Here is a 12,429-nt window from a genome sequence, read left to right as displayed (position 1 = left end):
ATAAATTAGACACATAATTCTTTCAATTAATATGTACGTTTATTTTTCTTATCTGTTGCCGAATATTTTATTTGATAATAAAAAAATTGTACAAGTCATTTTGCATTTTCATATTGCAAATGTGATACAAGGTCACTAGTATTTTTTTTTTTTTTTTGAGATGGAATTTCGCTCGTCAGCCAGGCTGGAGTGATCTCGGCTCACTGCAACCTCCACCTCCTGGGTTCAAGTAATTCTCCCGCCTCAGCCTCCCGAGTAGCTGGGATTACGGGTAACCGCCACCACGCCCAGCTAGTTTTTGTATTTTTAATAGAGACGGGGTTTTTCCATGTTGGCCAGGCTGCTCTCGAACTCCTGACCTCAGGTGATCCACCTGCCTTGGCCTCCCAAAGTGCTGGGATTACAGGCATGAGCCACCGTGAAACTTAAATCCCACTTTCTTACTCCTGACCTTCATCCCCATTCTCATTTCATAAAAAAGTAAGTGAAAAACAACTGATAGTATATTTCTATCTAGTCTCTAAGAAGAAATTATTGAAATAACAAGTTACTTGATGTACATACAGATAAACTTCAACTGTCATTATTTAAATGCTAAGAATTAAAATTTTTTCATATTTGCTTTAAACTTTTCACAAAACACCAAATAAAAATATTTAATACATCAAAAAAATTTTACAAGAAACAGACTCAATGTGGGCTGGGGAAGGGTAGGCTGAAATAGCAGATTTTTTTTCCAACAGATTAAAATTGCAGCCAGGTGTGACAGCTCACGCCTGTAACTTGGGAGGTCAAGGCAGAAGGAGAGCTTCAGGCCAGGACAAAAGAGCAAGAGTTTGTCTCTGCTAAACATTTAAAAATTTAAAAATTAGCCAGGCATAGTGGTGCATGTCTGTAGTCCCAGCTACTCCGGAGGCTGAGGCAGGAGGCTCACTTGAGCCCAGGAGTTCAAGGCTGCAGTGAGCTATGATCACATCACTACACTCCAACCTGGGTGACAGTGTGACCCTGTGTCTAAAAAATAAAAAATAAATAAATAAATAGGTAAAACAATAAAATAAATAAAACTGTATTACATTCCTGCTATAGTACTATTTTTCAAATTAGTGAGCATTCTCATTTAAATATATGTTTAGTTAGTTACTAATATTAATAAATGTTGTAAATACACACAATTTTGAACTCAGAGGATATTTCGCAGTAATACATCCACATGGTTGAGAATCAAGAAGCTAAGCCGACAACATAATTTAAAACTTAAGGACCAATGACTTTGGAACAAGACCTCTTGAATTTTTATCCGGCTCCACCGCTTACCAGCATAGTGATTTGGGCAAGTTTAGGAAAAACCTCTCTCTATCTCTGCTAACTCATCGGCAAAACAGAGATAAAAGTGCCTCATAATAATGACTGAAGTGTGAGTGGTCAATGAGTTAACACATGCAAAATTATTAGAAAAGAGCCAAGAACATAGCAAGTGATTAATAATGGTTGGCTAATATCATTTATGACTGTAACAAAATTGGACCGCTTAAGGATTCAGCAGTTCCAACTCACCCCAGCCTGCAATCAACCCATGTGGCTCAAGAATGTCAGGAAAGGTGGAAGCACAACTGGCATGAGATCTGGTAACTCACATTGCTGGTTAATCTAACTACTGCCACCATATTAAGCTTAGTTTTAGAGGATCCGAGTAGCCCTGGGTCTGCCACTGGCCTAAAATGTGGAAATTATTTTCTAACCCAAGTTTGCACAATGCTAATATCTGGATGAAAGATTTTTTTAAAAATTGATTTAAACCACCAATCTTACAATCTCTAGGTCTGTTTTTTAATGGGAAATGTAGATACATTTTTATTTACCCCAATGCTTATCATTATGTAGCTTTACAGTGTAAACATCTATATCCATCAAATTAAGAAAAAGCAGTATGTGGATTAAAACTTAACTACTAGGGATAGTGATGCATTCCACAAAGTATTCTAAACTCCTGGGATGCAAAGCAATGTGGAATGGCACATGTCAGAATTATTGGCCAAAAAGATACATTTCTTTATTAACCGGTTTTCATCTTAATATTAGAATTATTTAATTTTTGCATCAAACGCTAAAATTATTTGACAATAACCAACTATTTTATTTGGAATATAGATTCACCTTCAAAAATCACAAGGCCTTTAAAGGTGAGTCACAGTGATAGAGTTTGTAATGAAAAAAAAATACTGAACCCTGATGAGTTTATTTATTTTTTGGCCATAAGTTCCTTTACTAGTTTTCCTGTATTTTTACTTTCTCTCCAAACAAGGTATTAAACTCAGTTAAAAGGAACAGAATAATGATTCCCATGTCTCCTGCAAACCTTACCGTTACTCAGTTTTATTAACCTATATTCTCTATTTGAGCCTTTAGGGGAAACGTGATTCAAAACAGTATATGAATGACCTCCGAGTTCAGAACTATTGTGAGGAAACCAGTTCCGCTCCTTATCTCAGGAAGTCTGACCTCTAAAACTTCCACCGCAATATATATCTCTGGAGGGTGGCCTTTGACAATCCCAAAGGCCCTTCCCATCCCACCAACCAATATCAACAAGAAACGTTGACCTTTTCAGCTCAGTGTTATTCAACTTTTCTTCACAGCTGTCAACAACCCTGTACTGCAATTCTGACAGTTTTTAAGTAACCTGTTTTTCTCGCCTTGCTGAATCAAATTGTGAGTGTAATTGTATTGAAGTTTGATATGTTCCTGTTACCCACATGTCATTTAAACTCTACTCTGTGTGATTCATATATTGTGTATGAATGTTTATTGAAAACATTTGGAGAAATATTTTCCATTTTTAGAACTATGGAACTATTTTATTTTTAATGAAACCAAGAGTGTGAAGAGTCTACTCTTCTTTCACAATTCTCCTCAACTGTCTTAGAAATAAAAGTTCTGAAGATAAAATATAAACAAGTAGAAAGCAGTCATTTACTTATTTTAATAAACAGCTAAATCAAATTTTGTTTACTAACTAAACCAAATTATCTCGGTGGATAAGGCACGCTGCAGTAGGTTGTGTGTGTGAGAAGGTGAAATTAATTTTTTCATGTGACCATGTGCAATTTGCTTCAATGAGGCAGAAGTTCCATAAGTAATACCGTAATGACCTGAAATAGCTGTACAGACTTCTGAAACTCAAAGGGAATAAAATGCCCGTTGCGTTCCTCCTCTATGAACACTAAGGGCGCAACACTCAACAAGGAAAGTTCCACTAACACAGAGCTTACACTCCTGTAGAGGGGACTGTCCTAGAAACAAAAATTATAAGGCAGTAAAAACTAAATATGAGGTAAAATGATAGCTAATATTGATTCAATGTAATGTCAAGCACTGTATAATATTTTGTTAATACAATGTTTTGCCTGTATTAACAGGTTTAACTTTCAAAACCCAATAAGTATATACTATTATAAGAACCATTTTACAGCTGAGAAATAGACAAAAGAAAGATTAAATAACTTGCCGGAAGTTACATCCAGCAAGGGTGAGAGACAGAATTTGAGCTCAATTTATTGAATGCCAAAGTGCTGCTCTTTACCACTGTGCTATTTTGGAGTCACCAGTGCTGCTCAACAAATAATAAAGTTAATGAGATTGGCCACATGTCTTTCTTTGGCCAATAATACATGAGTAGCAGTGATGTGTAATTTACAATGAATACTTCAGGAGTCAGGACACAATTCACCACTGAGGTGATCATGGAAGTGTATCTCAAGTGAAGCTGCCATTGCCAGGGTTCCTGAGTAACTGCAATGAGCAGAAACCTCCAGCAAACCAGCACTGGATATGTAGAATAGGCTGAAATTAAAGATTTGTTACGTTAAATCTAATGAGAATTTGTGATTATTTATTACTAATAGAAAACTAGCCTATCTTGACAAAGATATGCTACCTACATATTATGAGGGTTCATTCATGGTCAATCCAGTTTTGGAAGGGATTCAGGATAAGTATGATTTATCCAGGTAAAGATAGGAAATAGGGAGAGCAAAAAGCATAACTAAAGGCCCAAAAGCAAAGACAGCATGAAGTTTTTGAGAACTTCAAGTGGATGAGAGGACTAAATGTATTCACATTAGGAGATATCCATAAAATGCATAATATTCACATAAAATTTGATTTGTTTGGGGATTGACTTTTTTCTACAATCAATTTCTTCAAAGTCCTGGTAAATAAAGAGTTCTAAGTTAGTTATTAGTTTACTTAGGGACATCAAATAACCAATTTCATTAAGACAAATGTTGGGAGCTAAAATTCCGTTTAATTTTTGTCACAGAATTACATGACAAAATTTTTGAAATCAGAACAGTTCTGAAGAGCCACACGGTTTGCTGGTGGCTGAGGTCAACTAGCAACTCCTGATTTCCAGCATTTCTTGCATCTTTCTCATTTACTTTTTTTTTTTTTTTTTTGAGACAGAGATTCGCTCTGTTGCCCAGGCTGGAGTGCAGTGTCATGATCTTGGCTCACTGCAACCTCTGCCGTCTGGGTTCAAGCGATTCTCCTGCCTCAGCCTCCTGAGTAGCTGGGATTACAGGTGCACACAACCAGGCCTGGCTAATTTTTGTATTTTTAGTAGAGACAGGGTTTCACCATGTTGGTCAGGCTGGTCTAGAACTCGTGACCTCAGGTGATCCACCTGCCTCGGCCCCCCAAATTGCTGGGATTACCGGTGTGAGCCACCACATCCGGACTTCACTTTTTATTTTTATTTTAAATTCGTAAATAGCCAGGGGTAATTTGATAGCATATTAGCTGAAAGACGGGTTTACATATTGCTATAATGTTCATTGAACGTGTAAGTATAGATGGTCCCAAATTCTCAATACCCCATCACCAGTAGGCTTAGAATTCCAAGTTGTAATAGAATTCCCATTAGGAAAGCCTTTTTAAATTATTTGTCACCTTATGTGACAGCTAATGGCATTTTGAGAATTGCACTAATTTATTTCCAAATTTTGATTACAGACTGTAACCCTTAATGAATACCCTTTTTGTCTAGTTTAAGATAGACATTGGCTACTTACTTTTTATGCACTGAGACCAATATTTCTTTCTCAGTAGAAATCATCTATGAATTATTTAGAAAACTTTGCCAAGGCAAACTGTCTTTGCTAAACAAATATTGCTTTGAAATGGGGTCACTCATTGCAAATTGCATTGGAAAGATATGATAGACATGTGTGTTTACATCAAAAGGGCAGATGTAGTATAATGCAATGAAAGGCAGCAAGATCTACTTATTCAGCAATGAACTCAGAAGCAGGAAGTTTTGTTGAAATATAAATTTGGATCAGAATCTGAGTCTATCTCTGACTCTGTTATGTGCAAATGCAGCCCTGTAATTGCCTATACTCTGCCATTGCCTTTCTGGAGAATTGGGGAATTGATAAGATATTGATGCAAGTTCTACGCAATGAAAGAAACAGTAAAAAAAAAAAAAAAAAAAAAAAAAAAAAAGTGGTAAAAGTTCTATGAATATAGAAATTCTCTCACCATTGGTTTTTAAAGAGTGTCACAATCCTCCTAAATAATGGGAAACTGTTAGTATTCTTACACTCTCTGTTTGTGTGTGGCCTTCAGTATTACTAATCCCCATTTGCTTTTCACCCTTCCCCCAGACACACACATATATACACCACCTTTTGCATTTTGCACATCATAAAATAATTTTCTTCAGTCACATCTCCCTTACAGAAGCTTCTTCAAACAATTCCTAATTTACCCATCTGGTCATGTAGTGTGTCTGAAGCCTATACAGTTCATTTTTCATCACTTTGACAGATTCTCTTTGGTTTCAGCTCAGTTTCTTCAGTCAGCATTTCTCCTCACCCATGCAGGAACACTGGCCAGGCACAGGAGCTGTGACTACAGCCTCCTATTCTTTCTTGGGAGTGGGCTTGATATAAGCAAGTTTCAAATGCTTGTGTCTTTTAGTACACAGTATGAAATGATCCATTTCTGGTCATTCTACTTTCTGATTCAGTGATTCAGTCTCTAAAGGCACATTGCCATGAAAAACAAAGTAAGCTCATAAATAATGTGTGCCTCATTTCCTTGTGTCTCAGCAGAGAGAAAAAAAGATTGAATAAAACTTTTTCAGTTGTAAGAGAAGAATAAGTCAGCTATCCCTAAGCACAAATTCTGAAAGTTGAAAATGTTTATCTATGGAAGAACCCTTCCTCATCCATTCTTTTGTCCTTTTCCACCCTCCTCCTTCCCATGAGACTGATCAATATAGGACTGACCAATATGTCACCCTGGACAGCTAGCTCTTGCTAGCTGGCTTCTGATTAGACTCAACCAATGGGATTTATTAGCAAAAGATTGGAGGGCAGGAGGAAAAAGAGGTTGCGGTATTTTGTTCCCATGCCTGCCCACTCTGGGCCACTTTTATGGCAATAGCTGCATCTTTTCATGGGTTCAGCTACTGTCCATGGTTCCTTCTCTGTAGCTGCAGCTCTCAGTAGGTTCTGTTAACACTATTTCCTCCCCTTGCCCATTGACAACTAAAGATGCTAACTGCTTCCTGCTGTTGCTAATGTCTGGGTATCTCAACACTCCTTATTAATTTCCTTAACCCCCAGTACACCCTAAAACACATACCTCTGTATTATTCTCTTGATCAAAATATCTTGCATCACTTGAGTTGAATTTTGCTTTCTACTGAAACCCTAGCTAATATAATCAGCTTTCTTGGTTATTTTGTAAATTACAAGTGTTGTTCCAGTAGCAGCTATTTCCAAGCAATCAACCTAAAGTAATGAAGCAAAAGCTGCCTGTTTCTCAAAGAGCTATTTGTATACCCATGTTCATAGCAGCATTATTCACAATAGCTGAAATGTGAAAGCAATCCAAATGGCCATCAACAGACGAATGGATACGCAAAATGTAGTATCTACATACAATGGAATATTATTCAGCCTTAAAAAGGAAGGAAATTCTGACATATGTGACAACATGGATGAACCCTTGAGGACATTATGCCAAGTGAAATAAGCCAGTTGAAAAGACACAATATTTATGATTTCACTGATAGGAGGTACTTAAATAGTCCAAAATCATAAAGACGAAAAGTAGAATGTTTGTTGCCAGAGGCTGGAGGAAGAGGAAATTGCAGGTTATTGTTTCATGGGTAGAAAGTTTCAATTTTGCAAGATGAAAAGAGTTCTGAAGATGGATGTTGTGATAGCTGAACAACAATGTAAATGTACTTAATACCCCTGAACTTTACACTTAAAAATGCTTACGATGGTGATTTTTATGTTATGTGTATTTTATCACAATTTTTAAAATGGAAAAAAAAAAAGCCTCCTGTGATGTTGCAGAGAAAGTATTTTCTGTCCTTACATTCAAGAAAGCATGTTTCATTTGTCAAAAATACCAGGAAAATCAAGGAAGTATATTCCAAAAAGTATAATAAAAAGTACAAAATGTATAAATCAAAGGTCTTTTATAATTAAACAACCTGGAATCTGTATTTTCCCATCAAAGTTTGGAAATATAGCAATGAATGAAAAAGGTCGCATTGGTTTTATCTGACTCCTAAACATCCAAAAGTTTTTTTTTAGTAGAAACTCCTCAGAAAGTTGAATTTTCAATCTCCCACTAATAGAACATTGAGAAATTGAGTCTACCTCTAATTTAATGCTTGATGAGCATTAGGCAATACATACAACTGCCCTTAATCTAAAATGTAAGATCAGACTTCTCTTCCCAAAGGTCAATCATATGTCATGCAAGAAATAGCAATGTTGGGTATTGAGCGTAAATGGTATCTCAAAATTGATCCCCAAGTGAGTACATACTGACAAAATCCCAAAATCTTCCCCTGCACTCTGACTAGTTAGAGCTTCTTGGAGAAAGACACTAAACACAAATATTAGTTTTTTAATTTAATTCATAAGTACATACATTTCCAGTTAATTCTTTTTTTTTTTTTTTTTTTTTTGCTTGACTGTGGCACTTTGTTCTGAGTTTCATCTCTTTGAATTTAAAATAAAATAAACGACAAAAACATCAAAAGCAACTGCAACAAAAGCAAAAATTGACAAATGGGATCTAATTAAACTAAAGAACTTCTACACAGCAAAAGAAACTATCATCAAAGTGAACAGACAACCTACAGAATGGGAGAAAAATTTTGCAATCTTCCCATCTGACAAAGGTCTAATATCCAGAGTCTACAAGAAACTTAAACAAATTTAAAAGGAAAAAAAAAAAAATTAAAAAGTGGGCAGGCCAGGCGCAGTGGCTCAAGCCTGTAATCCCAGCACTTTAGGAGGCCAAGGCAGGTGGATCACAAGGTCAGGAGATCGAGACCATCCTGGCTAACACGGTGAAACCCCATCTCTACTAAAAATACAAAAACTTAGCCGGATGTGGTGGTGGGCGCCTATAGTCCCAGCTACTCGGGAGGCTGAGGTAAGAGAACAGCATGAACCTGGGAGGCGGAGCTTACAGTGAGCCGAGATCATGCCACTGCACTCCAGCCTGGGCGACAGTGTGAGACTTCATCTCAAAAAAAAAAAAAAAAGTGGGCAAAGAAAATGAACAGACACTTCTCAAAAGAAGACATTCATGCAGCCAACAAACATGAAAAAAAGCTAAACATCACTGATCATTAAAGAAATGCAACTCAAAACCACAATGAGAAACCATCTCTGATAGTTAATATTGAGTGTCAACTTAATTGATTGAAGGATGGAAAATATTGTTCCTGGGTGTGTCTGTAAAGGTGTTGCCAAAGGAGATTATCAATTGAGTCAGTGGACTGGGAGAGGCAGACCCACCCTCAGTCTGGGTGGATACCATCTAATCAGCTGCTGGAGTGGCTAGGATAAAACAGGTAGAGGAACGTGGAAGGACCAGGCTGGCTGAGTCCTCCAGCCTTCATCTTTCTCCCATGATGAATGCTTCCTGCCCTCAAACATTGGACTCCAGTTTCTTCAGATTTTGGACTCTTGGACTTACACCAGAGACTGAAGGCTATACTGCTGGCTTCCCTACTTTTGAGGTTTTGGGGCTCAGACTGGCTTTCTTGCTCTTCAGCTTGCAGACAGCCTATTGTGGGACTTCACCTTGTGATAGCATTAGTCAGCACTCCTTAATAAATCCCCTTTCATATATACATCTATCCTATTAATCCTGTCCCTCTAGAGAACCCTGACTAATACACCGTCTCACACCAGTCAGAATGGCTATTCTTAAAAAGTCAAGAAACCACAGATGCTGGCAAGGTTGTACAAAAAAAGGAATGCTTTTACATGGTTGGTGAGAGTGTAAATTAGTTCAACCATTGTGGAAGACAGTGTGCGATTCCTCAAAGATCTAGAAGCAGAAATACCATTTGACCCAGCAATCTCATTACCAGCTATATACCCAAAGGAATATAAATCATTGTGTTATAAAGATACATGCACGTGTATGTTCACTGCAGCACTATTCACAATAGCAAAGACATAGAACCAATCCAAATGCCCATCAGTGATAGACTGGATAAAGAAAATGTGGTACATATACACCATGGAATACTATGCAGTCATAAAAAGGAATGAGATCATGTCCTTTTCAGGGACATGGATGAAGCTAGAAGCCATTAATCCCAGCAAACTAATGCAGGAACAGAAAACAAAACACCACATGTTCTCACTTATAAGTGGGAGCTGAATGATAAGAACACATGGACACATTGGGGTAACAACACACACTGGGGCCTGTCAGGAATGGCAGAGGGAGGAAGAGCATCAAGAAGAATAGCTAATGGATGCTGGGCTTAATACCTAGGTGATAGGTTGATCCGTGCAGCAAATCACCATGACACACGTTTACCTAACAGACAGTATTTGGGTAACAAACCCACACATCCTGCACGTGTACCCCCGAACTTAAAATAAGCTGAAGAAAAATAAATTAAATAAAAATAATTATAAGGTATGAGTATAAAGATAGTACACGTCAAAGATACATACATATAAGAAAATGCATTTTTAACCTCAAAAGATGACTATAAGGAACATTTCTCATTCTTTTGACTGACCAATATCTAAATCCCACCCCTGTGTGGGGAAATTCTCAATCTTTTAGGTCTTAGAAAACTCAGAATCCTACTCAAGAAAGTAAAGATTTAAGTACTTCCCCAGCTTCCCTAGTAGGTAGGTCAATGAAGCCTGGGCTTTATCAAACAGACCCATTAGCTTAGACTTTGAATAGGAAACTGGTGACACAAGGAATAAGGAGATAAGGGAAGAATCTACAAAACAGACAGTATTTGGAACACAGTCAAAATCCCAGATAGGAAGAGAAAACTACTCAAATGTAAACACATGGTATTTTTTATGAAAAAGAAAGGAGACAAAGAGCTGAAACCAAGAGCCCAGAGAGCAGGACCAAATGTTATGAACAATAGTTCAGGCCTCGAGATCTAATTAATCTTTAAACATTTGTTTTGCTGGAGTTTACAATTCCCAACAAGCAATGACTGTCTTATGTTCCCGATTTTCCCTTTTTTTCAAAAGAAATGTTTGTAACAGGTAGCCAGCCTACATCTCTTCCACCATTTTACAAGGGGTGTGGAAACTAGAGGAAATTTGCCTCTTTCACAGGTCTACAAATTGAAAGGATATGGGCTGTACTTAAGGAATGGTACCTGGTGAATCCCATCCACACTTGGACCTGACTTAAGACTCTGGAATTTGAGCTGATGCTATGAGATGAAACTTTGGGAGATATTGGTTGAGAATGGATGTATTTGCATGTGGGATGGACATGAATTACTGGGATCCAGAGGATGAACTATGGAAGGCAGCTTCTAGATTGCTCCCGATAATGTCCGCCTTCTGGAATTCAAGCCCTTGTTTAATCCTCTTGATTTGAGTGTGGGCTGGACTTACTGACTGTGACAGAATATGGCAGATGGTATGGAACAATATTAGGTTAGAAAAAGACTGAAGACGGCCAGGCACAGTGGCTCATGCCTGCAATCCCAACACTTTGGGAGGCCGAGGCCGGCAGATCACCTGAAGTCAGGAGTTCGAGACCAGACTGGCCAACATGGTGAAACCCCATCTCTACAATAATAAAAAAAAAATTAGGTGGGCTTGGTGGTGCATGCCTGTAATGCCAGCTACTCAGGAGGCTGAGGCAGAAGAATTGCTTGGACCTGGGAGGCAGAGGTTGCACTGAACTGAGATCACACCACTGTGCTCCAGCCTGGGCAACAAGAGTGAAACTCTGTCTCAAAAAAAAAAGAAAAGAAAAGAAAAAGAAAAAGATTGAGAACTGGGGCTTCAACTTTTCTGCTCTCTCTTGCTCTCACTGTTGCTCATTCTGAGAAAAACCAGTGCTATGTCATAAGCTGCCTTATGGAGAGACTTGCATGGTAAGGAATGGAGGAAGGCCTCCACAGCCAAAACCCAGCAAGGACATAAAACCCTCAACCCAACAGCCTGTAAGGAACCTGCTTTTTCCAAGTGTGAGCTTGAAAGTGTTTCTTCTCTTAGATGAGTCTTCAGATGAAATCACAGCTCCAGTCAATGCTTGACTGCAATTTCATGGGACATCTTGAGCTAGAGATACTCAGCTAAGTTACACTCACATTTCTGACCTGGAGAAACTATGACAAAATAAATGGTTGTTGTATCAAACCTCTACGTTTTGGAATAATTTGCTACAGCATAAAAGATAATAATCTGCATCTCTAAGAAGTCAATACAGTCCATTTCATTAGATGATGTTTAAAAATAAAAATAATATTATTTACTTATTTAGAAATATGCAGTTAAAACAGTTGAAAAGAGTTGCATCTGTATCTCAAAACTAGGGGTATGAAGGGATAGGACAAAGACTGCTGCCTTTTCATTAAACTCTTTGACTTTCAAAAGTTTGCCTCACACTTTCAAAATCCTCTTCCACAAAAGCCCTTCTCTTGGGCTTCTGAAGAGCCAAAGCTTCATTTTAAGATCTCAAAATTGCCTAGCATTATATAATATTAGCATTTCCAAACGCATTACCTCTGTAATTCTCTCATTTCCTTTGATAGAAGGTGAGAACAGTGCAGATTTTCACATTGTTCTGAAAGCAGCAGAAAAGGACCTGCCAAGAAAAAGACTTCATAACTTTTTTGGTGAGAAGTCAAATCATAAGAAGTCAAATATTTAAAATGTAAATTATTTTAGTAGTCTGACATTTAATGAATTTGCAAAGGAAAAATAGAGAAAGTGCGAAAATTTCAGAAATTGACATTCATAAAGTAAAACTTTAAAAAATCTATTTAATTTAATGCTGAGCTGATGGGGTCTTGCTTGATTTAACTTCTTTCATTAAAAAGTCATATTGATTTCTTTGCTTTTTTCCCTTTGAACTATAGCTTACATCTATAACCAT

General features: G+C 37.5%; 1 long non-coding RNA gene across 1 annotated transcript in view; it reads right to left on the bottom strand.

Annotated features, from left to right (window-relative positions):
- Positions 1 to 12,136, bottom strand: part of LOC134809843 (uncharacterized) — an 86,279-nt gene extending 74,143 nt beyond the window's left edge. The window contains exon 1 of the long non-coding RNA XR_010156401.1: positions 12,057 to 12,136. This is a non-coding gene — a long non-coding RNA (uncharacterized LOC134809843). The remainder of the gene's footprint in view (positions 1 to 12,056) is intronic.
- Positions 12,137 to 12,429: the final 293 nt, after the last annotated feature.

The sequence above is a fragment of the Pan troglodytes genome, chromosome 3 (genome assembly GCF_028858775.2).
Source record: "Pan troglodytes isolate AG18354 chromosome 3, NHGRI_mPanTro3-v2.0_pri, whole genome shotgun sequence".
Taxonomy (NCBI): Eukaryota; Metazoa; Chordata; class Mammalia; order Primates; family Hominidae; genus Pan; species Pan troglodytes.
This window is presented reverse-complemented; position numbering and strand designations above follow the sequence as displayed.